Here is an 18413-nt window from a genome sequence, read left to right as displayed (position 1 = left end):
TAGGGCATTCCATCTTATGGACAGACACTTACATAATGTTACACTGGCGGGAGAGATGCGGGGTTTTTTTTGTTTTAACCTTTTCTGACTGAAATACCAAGTAGAAAATGTCGCTGTTTATTATTTTATTATAACAAATGTCAGTGTGAGCTATGTGAACTATCCAGGTGTGTATCCAAGCGTGGGAGGTTTATGTAGAGCTTCAAGCACCTTTATCTCTGGGGCTGAGCATTTATCACCACCTCTGAGCCAGCACCTCACTCTTATACATGTTCAAGAAGGGGCATGTTCATAGCCACTCTGTTCACACGAATGAAACTGGGAAGCAATCCAAATGCCCATCCACTGGAACATGGAAAACGGAGCTACAACATATTTACTAAAAACACACATACCAAAGTAAGTTCAGAGATTCTAAATTAGACAGAAATAAGATTTCTTTGTAGTACAACAAGTTAAGTACAATGAGGTGATAGGAAAAAGGAAAATGAAGGAATGAGGGAGGAAGAGAGGAAGAAGCAGGGGAGAAGGTGAAGCTATGGCTGTGTGGTGAGATACAGATTGTATTAAAGTCTCAGCATGCTTCAGGATGGTGAGTTTGTGGCTGCGTATTGAATTAAAAGCTGACCAGCTAGCTAACTAAACTAATAATCAGATATTGCATGGACTATTAATGATTGCCAGGCCCCCCAAGTGATGACTGATCAATTCCGTTCATGTAAAAACCATAAGGGTATATTAAATAGCATATCATCAAGTGTATGTAGAAAGGAACATATGTTGTGCAATGCATATAAGATCACAATAGGAGACCTATGGTATGACTCAGATAGTGAAGGCACTTGCCACCAAACTCATCTACCTGGGTTTGATCCCCAAATACCATGTAATAGAATGTTGGAAAGAGAAGCAAGTCCCACAAACTATCCTCTTACCTCTACACATGCGCTATGGTGTACTCACACACACAAACACACACACACACACAGAGAGAGAGAGAGAGAGAGAGAGAGAGAGAGAGAGAGAGAGAGATGGTTACTCTTTCCAATGCTATAATAAAAGCTCTGACTAAAGAGTTTATTTGGTTTACACACCCAAGTCACCATGTATCACTGAGGGAAGCCAGGGCAGGAGCTGAAACAGAAACCATGGAGGAACACTGTTACAGGCTTGCTCCTTCTGATTCATGCTCACCCAGCTTTCTAGAACCTAGAACTACTGGTCAGGAGTGGGACCACCCACAGTGAGCTGGGCTTTCCTATATCAATGAACAATCAAGACAGGTCCCCACAGATATTGCCATAGGCCAATCTGACTTGGGAAATCCCTCCATTGGGACTCTCTCTCCCCAGGTGACTGTTGGTTGTGTCAAGTTGACAATAAAAACCAGGACATAAAAACACACATGTATATAGACATATATATATATATATATATATATATATATATATATATATATATATATATATATATATATATATATATATACACACACACACATATGCATGTGTGTATGAGTGTATATTATATATTTATGATGCATACATTTTATGTATATATACACACATACAAATTTAAGATCACTATGGCATTCTTAAGAAGATCTGTGTAACTAATTGTTAGCATTTTGTGTAGGAATTCTGAGCAGAAATAGAACAGATAAGCTTCCACCCTCATCCCACCTGAGCTTGTTTTTTTTCCAAGCTCAGAACCTCTTATCTGCTACACTGTACTCCCTCTAAATTGGTGTGTTGACATCTTATCCCTTAGTATACATGAATGTGGTTTGTTCAGGTGTAGGGTCCTTAAAGAGCTGATTGTCTTGAAGCAAAGTCAGTAGAGTGGGTCCCCACCCACTGTGAATTCTATCCTTATAGAAATTTAAAAAAAAAAAAAAAAAAAAAAAAAAACCTCTGGACACAGGACATACAGAGAGAAGACCATGAAAAAACCATCTGGAAGTCACAGAGACCTCCCTCAGAAGAAATCAACCCTGTAAATGCCTTGTCTAGGATTTGCAGCCTCCAGAACCATATACCAATGCATCTCTCTCTTATGTAATCCATTGGTATCTGGTACTTCATCTTGGCAGCCCTAGAACATTAGTATAGTGTGGGTTCCTTTGCCATTGACACATGTAAACTCTGAGCCTTCTCCAACTGATGGAATAGTCCCCTGTCAAAAGTGCCTGGTCTCCTGTGTGCCCAGGAATTTCTGTGTCTCTGGTCACAGATGTCCTAGCAGATGCTGCATTATCCTCCCTGCCCCCAGCACTGCTGTGCCTAGGCTGACAAGAACTGTATTTTGCCAACAAGAGCCAAGCACCTGATCATCTACCCATAAGAACTTCCACTTTCCAGCAATCATTTTGATTGCCAAACCAAGATCACAAAATTAAGATGGTTTGCCATTTTAATCCATTTTCAGAGAAGCTACTGCAATCTTCAAAAATAATCAAACTCTGGAGATGAACAATCAACCACCTGTGGGAGGAAGTGCCCTCTCCCAGGGTCTTCCTCCTGGGTGAATTAAGGTATTCCTAGCTTGCTTTGCCAGTGTGATATCAAAACCAAGCACAAGCCTAGCACAGTATGGAGAGTGGATAAGTCCTGAGTGAGTACACGATGTTGGCATGAGCAGCCATGCCAAGGACGCTACTGACTCAGCCATGGGAATGGCAAGGCCTTACCCTGGTCTGACTGTAAATATTAACAATAATTGAGAGTATCAACCATGGCTTCCTCTTCCTGGATGACTGTGGCCTGAGAGTGCTCCCCTACAGAGATGAGACCCACTACTAAGATTATCCCACCAGCCTCCTCTTTCAGCTGTCTATAACATCTGTATATAATAAATGTTCCAAGTTTCCATGCTGCGACTGGTTCAGCTCCATCAGAGCACATGGCCCACCTGATCCCAGCATTTCTACATGTATCTATCATTTCTCCATTCACCCATCTCCCCCGTCAGGTCAATCCCAAAACCATGATGGCCACAACAGCAGGGTCCTGCAAAGAGCCCTGAATAGATGTTAGTACATATTGGAAATTGGACTTTCAAGATTATTGTCCTCAGGAGTTGTTTTGGTTGTCTCTGGGTGAGTTACACAAGTCATCACGGGGTTAGTTAAAATATTCTTGGCATTTAGAGATAACAGATGTGCAATTCAATCTCAGCTGGGCTACATTTGCTGATGCTCTGCCTCTCAGGATCTGTTTCCTTATTTATAGGTGAAAATATTAGGTCTTGCCTTGCCACCTCACTTGGTGGAGTCCCAAAGAAAAAGGAAATGAAATTGATTTACAGCCCATAATAGGCTATGTTTGCATCATGAGTGATCTACTCCTCTATTCTCAGAGAACCGAGACTAGAGTGGGTTTTATTTCATGTGCCAAGTTTGATGGCAGAACAGGAAGATACACAGAGGCAGACCCAAGGCTCTATGAAGGTTCAGCAGACAATCAAGCTTTAGTCAAGTGATAACAACCACTATGCATTCCAGAATTGGGGAACAGGCTCTCAGGATATAGCGTAAGGCTGTGCCATCTCCACTTCCATCATGGATTCTCACACACTGAGCACTGTGTCCCCCCAAGAACAAAGCCACCCCCAGATGCCCAAATGCTAAAGGAAATGGGGATTGTCCTTCAAGGCATTTTTAGTGTGTGCATGTGTGTGTATGTATATGTAATGTTTATGTATGGAGTCATTTCTTCACCCCTTTATGGGGGTTCAGAGGATCAAACTCACGTCTTCAGACTTGCGTGGCAAGCATCTTTACTTACCAAACCATCTCAGAGGCCACAGGACATTTTTTAAACCTGCCACCCACCAACCACTCAGTATCCTGATTCTTATACCGCCCCCTCCAGAAAGGAGATGCTCATTTCCCAGAGACACCCACAAAGCTAGACGTTGTTTGGCTAGACTCCAGCCCAAGTGACCCAAACCTCAGTTTAGTCCACTGTACCAAATTTTCTTCTCAAAGGAGTGGTAGATGTTGGTGAGGCAAAGGATGGCAGCACCAGTTGGATCATCACCTACCTATTCAATGGTTTGAATTTTAAATAAAAAGTATTCACGTGTAACAGCAGAAGAGTTCCTACCAAGTCATCCCATGCCCCTCCAAGTGGCCATTTCCCGAAGAGCTTCTGTCATTGGGTGTTAGAAAATATCCTGGCAGCTCAGCCATGTCTGAGTGGTTAGTTTCACTGCCTGGCTCATTGACTCACTCGTGGACTGTTTTCTGTGTGCTTTCTGCGGAGTAGATACCATGTAGGTATGCATTATCTGCAGGAAGCTCTAAGCCTGGGAGAGCTAGAATGTTGTTTTATTTTCACTGTGTAAAGCCATCTTCATTTGGAGCAAAATATACCAGTGGTGTTCAGCAAAACTTCTCTAGGCCAGGCATCTCCAACCTGTAGCCCCTGGGCTGCACGGATCCTGGGATATCTATGAATGAATTTGGCTCAATGTGTTTGTAGTTGATGACATCAAATTCCAGCGTCAAAAGTTTGAACAACCAACCCTCTGGGCTAAAAGCACTGGAAAATAAGTCTACTCCAGAAAATTCTGTTGACAAAATTGCCCCGTGTCAGATAGGCAAACAAAAGTAAGTGTTGCGGGGCCTGGGAAGATGCCTCAGTGGGTATAAGCATGTGCTGCACAAGGATGAGGGTCTGATACTGAAACCACAAAATCACACGAAAAGCAAAGGGCATTTGGACATGCGCCTGGAACCCTAGCACTGCAGAGCTTCCTGGCTGTCAGCCTGGATCCAGATTCAGTGAGAGACCCTGTCTCAAGGGAATAAAGTGGAGAGTAATAGGGTAGGATATCTAACATCCTCCTTTGATCTGTAGTTGGAGACCTTCTCTCCAGCCCCCACCAAGCCCTGTTAGTCCAACAACCCACTTGTAAAATAAACACACAGACATTTATAGTATTTAAACTGCTTGGCCATTAGCTCAGGCCTACCATTGTCTAGCTCTTACTCTTATGTTTAGCCCATTTCTATAAATCTATACTTTGCCACATGACCCGTGGCTTACCAGTACCTTACATCTTTCTTGTCATGGCAGCAGCTGGCAGTGTCCCCTGCCCCAGCCTTCACTTTCCAGAATTCTCCTCCTCCTTGTCCCGCCTACCCTGTCCTTCCTACCTGGCTACTAGCCAATCAGCACTCTATTTATTTCAACCAATCAGATCAACACATTTGACATACAGAACATCCCACAGCATTGGTCTCCAAGTATGTACCCCTTTATAAAAAGACACCCACCCACCCATATACATACACCACCCATCCATATACTACATGCCCATATACATATATAAATAATTAAAATTATTAAATTCAGAGTACCTGAATATTTGGTAATAAATATATTTAATAAAATAGCAAATTATACTTAATAATGTATTCAGAATTCTTTCGGTCTTTGCACTCTTATGCTTTTAAAGTCTGCTCTCTGGAACACAAGGCACTCTTTCTGAAAGTTGGACATAATATAGAGTAAGTATAGGATTTCAGGAATAAACCTTTGTTTTATAGAATTGGTCTTGTTTAATTGCCACATAATTTTGGACAAGTGCCTTCATTTTTGGACAAGTGTCACAGCATCTGAACAAACCTAAGAGTTGATCTGTATCAATAGCTCTTAAATGTCAGCACTGGTCACTTGGGCTGACTGTGCAGCTGACAGGTGCATGGGTGTGCTCCTCAGGGTTGCTAACTGCCAGGTAGCTACAGTGGAGAAAATACACAGGTAACAAATTGAGAACATTGCTATATATTAACCAGGGGTTGTCCTTCTGTAGACTTCAGGAATTCCACTACCACTAACAAACAGTGTACACACACACACACACACACACACACACATATATATATATATACCGCATGCATTAGATTTACACAAATTTGAGTAAACCCAAGAAATGACAAGAGCTGCAAACAATGCTTCTGACCACTGACTGACAGGATGTTCTAGGTCCCTTGACACTAGTTATTGACTATTAGCTTTCACTAGGACAGAAAAGAAAACCCCTTTTCTAAACTTGGCCTTCAAATTAGCTTCAATGGCATACAAATAAGAATAGAAGTTTCTGGGTGGAGGATGTGGCCCAGCAAGTGATAGCACTGATGAGAAAACTTGAAGACCTTGATGCAAATCTCCAAAACTTGTGTTTAAAAGCCAGTTATGATTACAGTGTGCCTGTAAGCCCAGGAGAGAGAAGGAGCAGACATGAGATCCTTCCTAGGGCTTGTCCACTGGCCTAATTCCAGGTTTAATGAGAGACAATGTCTCAGGGAGAATAGGGCTGAGAGTAATAAAGCTGAACACATTCATCACCCTCTTCTAGTCTGCTTGGGCACTGCATATGGGTGTATACACCACAGAGAGAGAGAGAGAGACAGAGTAATTTCTAATCTGCATTTTATTCATTGTGCGTGTGCGTGTGCGTGTGCGTGTGCGTGTGCGTGTGCGTGTGTGTGTGTGTGAGAGAGAGAGAGAGAGAGAGAGAGAGAAAGAGAGAGAGAGAGAGAGAAAGAGAGAGAAAGAGAGAGTATGTAAATAAACTGTCCCCAATTTATTCAAGACCTAGACTGGGCTGTTTCCTTGAGATCTAGTTCTGTGTTGATACAAATGGGTAAGCAATCTAGACCTTGCTTCTCCAGAAGACATTTTATTAAAAGAAGTAAAAGATGACATTGGGGTGTGGTTTGTATTTGTGTATGTATGTGTGGCTAGTATTTGAATGTGTTCATGTGGGTGTGTGCACATGTGCATGCCACACAAACAACATGCATGTGGAGGCTAAAAGGTCAATGTCAAATGTCTTTCTCTGACACTCTCCACCTTATTTGTGAAGGCAGGGTCTCTCACTGAACCTGGAGCATTTGAGTTCAGAGAGGCTAACTGTAACATGAGCTCCAGGGGTCCACCTGTCTCCACCTCTGCCAGCACTGGAGTTACGTACATACACTACCATGTCTAGCTTTATATATGTGCTGAGGATTCAAACTCAGACCTTCATGCTTGCCCAACAGACACTTTCCTGTCTCCAACTGATCCAGCCTTCCAGTCTGAAACACACACACACACACACACACACACACACACAGAGAGAGAGAGAGAGACAGAGAGAGAGAGAGACAGAGACAGAGAGAGAGAGACAGAGAGAGAGAGACAGAGAGAGAGAGACAGAGAGAGAGAGAGAGAGAACACCACTGTCTTTCGAATCAATTTTAAAAATAGAATTGTGAGCTCAAAAAAAAAATTAGGGGGATGATCAGTTTTCAAGGAGTGAGATTCCACTTGTAAATCCAAGATAACTAAGAATAGAGCTTTATTTTTATTTTAAATTGTTGGTCAAACGTACACAGAGAGATGCATTTTAATCCCTTAGGGAAACCGTTGTTACATAAGATGTAATGTCATTTCAACTGGTAAGGATACAGTAAATCTCAGTGAGAAGCTTGGGAGTATTTTACATGTGGGATGTTTGCCAGCATGACTGAGGCTGCATTTCAACTTGAATTCATGTGGAAAGCAAAAATGAGAGTCTCAAATCTCATACAGAAAAGACAATAAGGAGAGAACCTGGGGAAAACAAGGATTTGTGTGGGGTTCCAATCGCATTTCAGAGAGTAATGAGCTGCCAGTGTGGCTTGAGTTGGAGATAGCTCTCACCCCCAGAGAGAGGTCCACCTGATAACCTTCTCCTGTCTCAGGGGTGTGAAATCGCTTTCTATGGCTTTCCCACCTTGGGATTTGGTTTTCCCATGATAAGGTTGGTGTATTTAGAGGACCATCGATAGTCTTCCCACCATCACATCCTAAAGGAATGCTTTTACATGATACCTCAACTTTTCTGTCTTCAGCATGACCGAGAAGAGCGTCTGCAAATCCCCCAAGTTCATGCTTTTCTTCATTTTGCAAATAGGGAGCCAGATGTGTGTAAGTGGGACAGGGATATCTGGGGTAGATCCATTACACTAGTTATTATCCAAAAGGATATATCAGACAGTGAAAGTGTGAAGCCAGAGAGAGCTGCTCCCTGCTTAGTTACCTGCAGCCCATTGGCCAAGGGCAGCTTATTTTTAGTTGGAAATAGAGGTGGAGAAGGAGAAACAGACTGATTCTCTTAAGGGGATGTATTTGAACATGCAAACTCATATATCAATCTCTCAATGTAAGGCAGCTTTGATTTACTAGATTTTTCTGACCCTTTCAAGTTATGGTGTTGGTATCCATAGGCATCGGAGACACTGTGGGCCTTTGAATCAATGGATTCATCCACATGAAACCCATACCCACCCATTGAGATCCTGATAGAAGAAAGCACTTGATATCACTGGTGATTCATTCATTCATTCAGTCAGTCATTCATTCATTCATATTCTCTCTCTTTCTCTCTTTCTCTCTTTCTCTCTCTCCCTGCCTCCCTCCCTTGTCTCCACTTGAAATAGTTCTTGGCCTTTGACATTTTTTTCTCATTTTTCTCTGAGGTTCACTGTAGAATTTGTGGGAGTCATCTTTTGCCCATGTTGATGTTACTATGACTTGGACCCTGCCCTGGATGCACACAGATCAAACTCAGGCCTATTATCAATGGGGGCAGAAAGGGAGACATCAGCTATAAAATAAGCCTGAATTGTTCATTAGCTCTAACTTGTGGTAAATCCTCTTGAGGTCAGTAACACAGAGATGCATCAACTGTCATTCAAACCCATAACTTCTGGAGAGCACTGGGGCAGGAAAGACATTGGGTCAGGCATCCATAGTCCTCTAAGTTTCTGAGCCTAGAGAAACATATAGCAATCTGTATAGCAAGCTAAAACAGAGGTAGGAAGTATATTTACACAAGAAAAGTACCAGTTGTCTAGCCTATGAAGTTTCTAGATAAAGGGTTGGATCCCATTTGATTGTAGCTTGAAATCTAAGTAGAGTTTGCTGTTTTATTCCTCACAGGCAGGTACAACCTAAAAAGTCCACAAGGGCAGTGTCTTAGTCCATGGGAACTGCTCTAACAAAATACTACTAGCTGAGTAGCCTATGAACAATAAAAGTTGATTTTCATAGTCCTTGAGGCTGGAAAATTGAGAGACTGAGAATTTTCTGATTCATATAATGGTGCTTCTTTGTCCTTACAAGGTGGGAGAAACCAATGTGCTCGTGTGTGTGTGTGTGTGTGTGTGTGTGTGTGTGTGTGTGTGTGTGTGTGTGTGTGATGTGAACATGCATATGCCACAGCACATGTGTAGAGGTCAGAGGTCAACTTCAATCTCAGTCTATCAGTCCTTGTCCTTTCCTATATTTGAGCTGTGGTTGTCTACTGCTTACCACTGCATATACCAGATTGGTTGGGCCTACAAACTTCTGGGAATTCTCCTGTATCCATCTCCCATCTCACATTATGGGCTGGGATTATAGATACATGCTATTACATCTCGCTTTGTGTGTGTTCTAGGGACCTAAACTCAAGTACTCACACTTGTATAACACTTTACCTACTGAGCTCTCTCCCTAGACCCTCTCTAGGGCATCTTGTGTAAGAGTATAAATCCCATTCCCATGACCTAATCACCACCTAATACCATCACCTGGAAGTTCAGCATTTCAACATAAGACTTGGGGAACATAAACGTTAAGCCCATATCAAGTATGAAGACACGGGGTTAATGAGGGAAGAAACAAGATGGTGTTGTAATGGTTGGCTGAAATGTCAGATAACCAAAGAGGTCTTGGGGTAAAAGTAGGGTGGGAAATATGGCAACTGTGACTGTGTGGAAGGAGTTTTCAGTCTCCTACTTTGTTCTAGAGATATAGAAAGGAATATAACGCCTACAAACACAGGTATGAATGAACTAACACTGGAAGTTCAGGGAGAGATGCTGAGCATGGCTGAAGAGAGTGGATGGGGAGAGTGGTGGGAGATGAGAAGAGGGAGGTGATCCTTTGTTTCTTCCCTTGTGAATTTTCCTTCCACGTCAAGATTCTAGCATTGCTTAGATCTCTGCTACACAAACAATTGCTGCTGCATGGATCACTTGATATTATGGCTCTATCCCTGTCCAATTACCCAGGAGAGCAGAGCCTGCGTCTTCCTCATCTCTGATTCTCCAGTGTCCGATAAAAAAAGTTAATTAGCTGAGAAGATGAATTGATGAATGAGCAAATGATGGCTTGAACCTTAACTAAAATTCAATTCAAAGACTAAACAGAAGGAAAGAAAACATCTCAAAGCATGTGGTTCAGAGCAGTGAGCTATAGAGGCTCAGAGTGGTCCTTTCTATATAGAGTGCAGGGCAAGAAGACAGAAAAACATAATGTCCCATTCTCTCAGGCAAGTGGCTAGCTAATTTTCTTATGAATACATTAAACAATTTCACATCAGGGAACATCCTTAAATACTATTTTCATTTTCCCAAGATGGAAATGAAAGGATGACATGTAAAACTAAAGATCCTCGATATGAAATGGATGGCTGATGAAAAGAAGGCTGCTTATATTTGAGTTGGTAATGAGATTTTCAGGGAAAAATGCAAAAATTGAAAGGATTTTTTTTTCTTGTAGAAGAAAGGCAAAGGAAACCATAGAAGACATAGTCGGACTCCCAAAATAGATAGCTTTGCCTGCTTTCTGAGTAAATTCCACCACATAGTCAGGGCAGGGCTTATTTTTATCCGTGTTCTTTTAAACAATGTGACATGTCTACCAGGAGCCCAATCAATGATGGCATCATGTTGTAGTTAATATGTTGTGGCTTTCACGACTCAGGCCCAGTCAAGTCTCCGGCAGATTCAGAAGCCAGTGCCTGGAGACATCTTTCAAGATGACATAGCTGGGTTGCCAGGGCAACTGGCTGGATGAAGCTTTAGCTGGCTTTGGGAGAGATTACATAAGACCAGACCGACTGGGAAGAGTTAAGTCGTGTCCTGGGGGGGTGAAGCGAATGGGGCTATTGTCTGTTCAGCTTCTGAGATAAGGACATAGTAGTGACATTGAAAAGGGGATGTCACTGGACACCCACATCCATCTTCTCCATCCAGAAGTCATCAGAGCCAGGTTGACACAGTCTCTCTGTCACAAGACTCTGGTTACCAGAACTCTCATGGTGTATCGGGCAAGCATGAGTGCTTTCCAAAGCATTGCTGTCATCATTCATTTCTGAGATTACGAAGATGTTATACATTCCCCATCATTCTCTATTATGAATACATATTGACATGTGGTTATTATCAAATGGGTTAATGACTCTTAGGAAGGACCCAATCATAATTGAATTTATGGAGGAGATACCAATAATTTACTGACAGTGTGTAAACCATTTTATAGGTGTGCATTACACACATGCATATACATGAATATTTACATACATATAAATCCAGTTCCTTTATGTGGGTGCCTAACTTAGGACCAACAGCGATTCCTGTGGCTTCTACATGACTAGAGATTTGGTTTTTTTTTTTCTCTCATGGAGAAGCCTACACTGGTTGGGCAGCTCTGGTCTGCAGTCGTTGGGGCCTCCAGCTCCTGGCCGCCACTCTTCCATTCCCACACATACACACACTCCAACTTGCTCTGGTTCATAAGACCTCAGTAGCTTACTAGTATCACAGTGTGAATAGGTAGAAGGAAAGCCACCGAAGTGGGAACAGAAGGAAGCTATTTGGTTATTTGAGCTCCCTGGTGGATGAGCTAGACGTCCTGATAGACAGGAATAGACCTCGTGTGTGTGTGTGTGTGTGTGTGTGTGTGTGTGTGTGTGTGTGTGTGATTCACCTTGCTCTGTTGCACAGGCAGGATGTGATATCTTCCTTGGCTTTGCTGGGGACTGAGAGAAGAGGCGGGCACATAAAGTATAGTACAACACATGGTCAGAAAACTCCCACTTACTGTCCGCTCTATACTCTAAAAATAGGAGAAACTACTATGCTTTAATTTGACCAGGATGGTTTCCTATCACCTGTGCCCTTTCCTGTCACCTGCTCCTAACCTTGTTCTCTCTTTGGGAGTCCTACATAGTATGCTGCCTAGACTGCTGTTTCCTCAATTTGGTGTCTAGAGAATTGGTGTATCTGTATGACTTCAATATTGCATATGTGGAGGTGTGGCATAGCACTGGGCAAGTGAAGCATGGGATAAGAAGCAAATGCCAATCAATGGGTGATAGGAGCTGAGACACAGGTGCTTGGACATGCACTCTGATTGGTAGTAAGATTTTTGATACATCAGGAGGTGGTAGCCCACGCATTTAATCCCAACACTCAGGAGGCAGAGACAGGCAGATCTGTGTGAATTCAAGGCTAGCCTGGCCTACAGAGAGAATTCCAGGACAGGTTTCAAAGCTACACAGAAACCCTGCCTCAAAAAAGAAAAAAACAAAACAAAAATTACTGATAGAAAGTAACTACTGATACAAAGTAACTACTGATCCAGAGTAACTATTGATACAGAGTAACTACTGATCCAGAGTAACTAGTGATACAGTGTAACTAACTACTGATACAAAGTAACAGTTTGGTCTTTGTAGTCCGTACATGCATTTATCCCTTTAACCACTTTTGTATCCATTCCATCTTTAGACATTGTTGAGCATCTGCTCAAGGAGCGCCCCAAATTAAAAACTGGGGATCCTGAAAATAGTCAGCAATTATGACCTCAAAAGCTCATTTAATTTGAAAGAAGCCAAGAACAGAGAAGATAGCTCCATTGTTAACGTGCTTGGCAATCAAGCATGAGGACCTGACCAAGTTCAGCCCTCAGAATCCACATAAGAAAGCTGAGCACTACCAACTGTCTTAATTAGAGTTTCTATTGCTGTGAAGAAAAACCATGACCAAAAAGCAAGTTGGGGAGAAAAGGGTTTCTTTGGCTTACACTTCCACATTGCTGATTATCAGTGAAGAAAGTCGGGACAGGAACTCACACAGGGCAGGAGCCTAGAGGCAGGAGCTGATGCAGAGGCCATGGAGAGGTGCTGCTTACTGACTTGTTTCCCATGGCTTGCTCAGTCTGCTTTCTTCTAGAACCCAGGACCACCAGCACAGGAAGGGCACCACCCACCATGGGCTGGGCCCTCCCCCAATGAACACTAATTAAGAAAATGCCTGACAACTGGAAATGGAGGCATTTCCTCAACTTAGGCTCCTTCCTCTCTGGTGACTCTAGCTTGTGTCAAATTGACACACAGAAAAAGCCAGCACATCATCCATGCATCAATAAATAGCCCTACAACCACGTGTATACAGACAACACTAAGTAGACTCGGTGAATTATTAAATTCAAAAAGACAACATAGCTGGGCGGTGGTGGTACAAGCCTTTAATCCCAGCCCTCGGGAGGCAGAGCCAGGCGGATTTTTGTGAGTTCAAGGCCAGCCTGGTCTCCAAAATGAGTTCCAGGAAAGGCGCAAAGCTACATAGAGAAACCTTATCTCAAAAAAAAAAAAAAAAAAAAAAGAAGACGACGACATAAATTTCTGAAGTTTTAGAGGGGGAATTCTGGAAAATATGGGATAGTATAAAGGTGAAGATGATCAAAATATGTTGTAGACATATAGGAAATTCTCAAAGAATAAATAAAATTCTTTGGAGCGGGCATGGTGACTGACATAAGCTTTTCATCTCAGTGCCATAGAGGCAGAAACAGAAGGGTCCCTGGGATACACTGACCAGCCAGCCTACTCTACTTGGTGAGTTCCAGGACAATGAAAGACCCCATCTTAAAAAATAAAGGGGGTACCTCCTGAGGAAGGACATACAAGTTGACATCTAAACTCCACCTGCTCAAGCATGCATATGTACTCATAGAAACGGGGGGGGGGGATGGGGGGGGACTGGGGACAGACAGACAGACCATGGAGCAAATTGCCATGTGTCAACATAGTGTGATGGGTGCAGCTCATGGTGCTATAAAAATGGATAATGCTTGGACAAGGTCCTGGGAAGGCTCTTAGGGAGAAAAATATTTATCTTCAACTGAACACAGTGCAGAGGTAACAATGGGGAAAAAAAAGATTTTGGACTGCAAGAAGAATGTGTGCTCTTTGTTTTTGTTGTTGTTGTTTGTTTGTTTGTTGTTTTTCTTAAGATTTCTTTCTTCCTAGGCCCAGCACACAAAATCATCTTGCAAGGCAAGATCCCAGATATTTCTCAGGCCCTCTAAAAATACAACTGTAATCTAATGGAAACAAGCATGTTGGCAAGCATCCCCTTCCTGCCCATTAGTCAGCCCTTTATCATAACAGCCCCGTGGAGGACCAAGAAGGTGATGCTGGATGGGGATGTGTGAGTGACATGGGGCTGGAAGCATGTACTGCTGCACCCCACTGCATGTTTCCAAGGAACCACCTCTGAACTCTAGCCAGGCAGAGGCCACACTTGGTGGCCCTGAACTCTGTTTGCTTTGATCCTGGGGTGACAGAGTTGGTTTGTCTTTTCAAGGCTGCTGAACGTTTTGCTCCATAGAGCACTGTAAAATTATTTCAGGAAGGCAAAGAGAGATGGAAGACATGGTTCAGCCACTGTGAGTAACACTTGTTCTGAAAAGTGATTCACAACCACCTGTAGATCAAGCTCTAAGAGAACACTCCCCTGGGCATCTGTACACATATACACATACATATACACATACACATACACATACACACACACACACACACACACACACACACACATACATACACATAAATAAATGAAAAATAAATAAAAAGAGCACTCAATAGTCACTTTTTCTGAACATTTTGAACAACGATGGACTTAGAAACTTGCAGAGATTTTGATGGGAGCTATGTCGGATACATAGATCTAACTGGACATAACCAACATCTTTGACAAAAGGGGCTCTAAATATCAGTGAACACAGGCTCTTTTAGCAGAAATCTTAGATGTTCTTATTAATAAAATCAAACCTGGAGCCAGTTATTGGGGTGAATGCTGGAAGATCACAGAGACAGAACAGGCCACAGCTACCTCACCTTGCCAGTTCCTCAGCTGGTCTTGTTTCCTCAGACTGGAAGCCTCTGTGTCCTCATCCAATGAGTCTCAGCTGAACTTCTGCTAGAATCCTAGAAGCTCAACCAGCCAATGCTTCTAGTTTCTGGTCCTCATGCCTTATGTATCTTTCTACTTTCTGCCGTCGCTCCCTGGGATTAAAGGCTGGATTTCTGGGATTAAAGGTGTGAGTCACCATGCCTGGCTGTTTCTAATGTAGCCCTGAACTCAGAGATCCAGAGGTATTTCTGTCTCTGGAATGCTAGGATTAAAGGCATGTGCTACCACAGCCTATCCTCATGTTTAATATTGTGGCCGTCCTGTTCTCTGACCCCAGATAAGTTTATTAGCCTGCACAACATATTGGGGAACACAATACCACCACAGGCTCTCTCAGCATGAACATGCGCTTGACTTGCATCTTAGTAATGAAAATACAAGTTGAAAATGAGTTGAATATGTATACTCTATCTACCCAAATACCTCACATCGTAGGAACAGTGTAGAGTAGATAATGTAGCTGACTGAAGCTGCAGCTTCCTGCCATGGTCCAGCACTGTCCCAGAATCTCATGACATATATTATTAGCTCACTGACAAAATCATATTCAGTGTTTGAAGGTTTCAGTGAAATGCATATCTTTTCCACATGTGTGTGTGCGCGCGCATGTGTATGTGTGTGTGTGTGTGTGTGTGTGTGTGTGTATGTGTGTGTGTGTGAATGTGTATTGAATGGTAAGGTCATAAAACTGCATTTTTAGTCAAGGACTATACTTATTCTTTGACAACTTTGATCAAAGTTTGGAACTTTCTCCCAGAAAAATTGGTTGTTCATGTATGGGAGCTGAAAAAAAAAATGTCTCAGTGTTTAAGAACGCTTTCTGCTCTTTCAGAGAAGCCAAGTTTAATTCCTTGAGCCCACACAGTGGCTCTCAAAAGTCTGTAATGTCATTTTCAGAGGACCTGACATTCTTTGCTGGCCTCCACAGGCACCAGGCACACATGTGGGGGTCATACATATATGTAGACAAAAACACGAAAACAAATTTTAAAAAGTGTTGTTCATATCTTGATAGATTTATAGCTATTTTATTTTGTGGTACAAACCAAAATGATACTGTTTTAAATTCTGGTTCCATCTCTCCACTGTTGATACACAGGAATTAAGAAGAGTAGTCAGGGATTTAATGTTGTGAAATGCTGTCTTCAGGGTATGGCAAGGCCATCATATATTTAAACCACAGAGGCTATAATTGCCTGCACAATCCCCACACTATGTTGGAGTCCCCAACATTTCTTCCTGAATGTGAGAGGAATTCACAAGCCTCAAGCCGTCCCTTGGATGATATTGTCAGTTCATAGTTTCTGGGGAAGAGGGAAAATCTTCTTTTCAGTGTTCTAGCCACTGGAAATTGTCTGTGCTGTGGTAAATACTAAACTCCACACACTCATGTAAGCAATCATGATGAAATTCATGAAATACATGAATGTATAAGGGGGAATTTAAGAAGAAGAAGGGATTCATTGAGGAAAAGATAACAGGAAGTCCGATGATCAAAATATATATATACTATATTAAATTGTTCAAAACTAAATAATTGAATAAAAATTAAATTAAAAAAAAACTTTAAAAAAAAGAAAGAAAGAAAAGAAAAAAATGTTCAAATCTTAGATGGTCTTTTAATAATAATAAAAAAAATAGAGCCAGATATCAGGGTGAAAGCTGAAAGATCAGAGAAGCAGAATAGCTAGCCACTAGTTCTTACCTCTATGAAATCTTCAGCCTAAAGAGAGTGAGTTCCTGTTTCCTTTTATACCTTTCTCTGCCCAGACATCACTTCCTGGGATTAAAGGCATGTGTGCTTCCCAGTGCTAGGATTAAGTATGTGTGCCACCACTGCCTGGCTCTGTTTCCTGTGTGACCTCGAACTCACAGAGATAAAGACCAATCTCTGCCTCCAAAGTGATAGGGTTAAGGCTGTATGCCACCACTGCCTGACCTCTATGTCTAATCTAGTGGCTGTTCTGTTCTCTGATGCTCAGATAAGTTAATTAGGGTGCACAATTCATCACACCTCAGGAAAAAGGAAGAGAAAATCTTTTGAACCCTACTACGTGTCAAGTAGTCATTCTGGATTCTAGGAGGCAGAATCGAGAGGCCAGAACAACAAGGCTTGCAGCGCCCATGAAACACTTACTGTGGCCAAGAGTGACCGGGTACCTATTCTCTACGTTATTTATTTCATTATTACCTTGGACCCTGGGTAGTGTTATGGTCACATTTTGCACAAGAGGCAGGCACCTGAAGCACAGAGAGAGAACATGACATGTTTGAGGTCACAGGTGAACGTCTAAGCTGGGACAAGCTTGGACTAGATTTCCCAGCTCCAACTTACTGTGTGCCCTTAAGCAAGTGGTATAAACTCTTCGATCCTTGGTTACTTCACCTAAATGATGGGGCTGGCACTCACTACCTCACCCTCAGCCCCTCCCCACCCCCCAGCGAGGATCTCAATTACAGACAGACCTATTAACTGGGGTAGAAATTAGAAACTATAGAAAAGAGAAATCAGATTTAAAAAAAAAAAAAAAAAAAAAAAAAAGGCTAGTGATATTCTCAGAAAATTTACATCCATGAGGCCATTGGGCCAAATTTGGATGGTGGCTACAAGATGGTGTTGAGAAGATGCCCAGGTAGCTGAGTGGGCTCTGAGCTGGACACTGGGGCTCTAGTCTGAGCCCCACAACAGATGCCCATCTGACCTCAAGATAGGTACCGCTCTTCTTTGGGCCTGTTTCCTCATTATAAGAGCTGGCGGGGCTACTAAACGTGAAGGACTTTCTAGGATGATCAGACTAATGTCCCCTTCACACTAAACGTTCTTCACTCATCACAACTCCCGATTTCCTCTCCAAATGGCAGTTGGTGCCATATGCATGAAGATGCTTTATTCGTCACTAAACTGGGCAGCCTGACTGTCTACAGCCCCTTTACTCAACTTCACTGTTTGCCCTCTTGCCCATAAACCAAGTATACACCCCCTCCTATCCCCAGTGACCCATTTATTCATCCAACAAAAATGAGTGACTTCTGCAATGTAAATGGCCATGGGCAGGTCAATTGGGAATTAGACACTAAAGCTGGGTATGGGGTGGGGGGCACATCTGAGAGGCAGAGGCAGGGGGATAAGGAATTTGAGGTAAGCTCCAGCTATATAAATTCAGGAGCAGCTTGGAGGATATGAAATCCCATCAAAAAGATGGAAAAAGAGGAGAGGGGGTTGAGGAAGGAAGGGAGTGGGAAAGGAGGAGGGAAAAGACGAAGGGATGGGAGAAGAGATGAGGGAAGAAGAGGGAAGGGGAGGGGAGGGAAGGGAAGGGATGGGAAGGGAAGGGGGAAGAAAAAATAG

General features: G+C 42.6%; 1 protein-coding gene across 1 annotated transcript in view; it reads left to right on the top strand.

Moving 5' to 3' along the window:
- The window catches only part of Vsnl1 (visinin like 1), a 108565-nt gene that overhangs the window by 49869 nt on the left and 40283 nt on the right, over positions 1–18413 (top strand). The window lies entirely within an intron of this gene.

This window comes from Onychomys torridus, chromosome 21 (genome assembly GCF_903995425.1).
Source record: "Onychomys torridus chromosome 21, mOncTor1.1, whole genome shotgun sequence".
Taxonomy (NCBI): Eukaryota; Metazoa; Chordata; class Mammalia; order Rodentia; family Cricetidae; genus Onychomys; species Onychomys torridus.
This window is presented reverse-complemented; position numbering and strand designations above follow the sequence as displayed.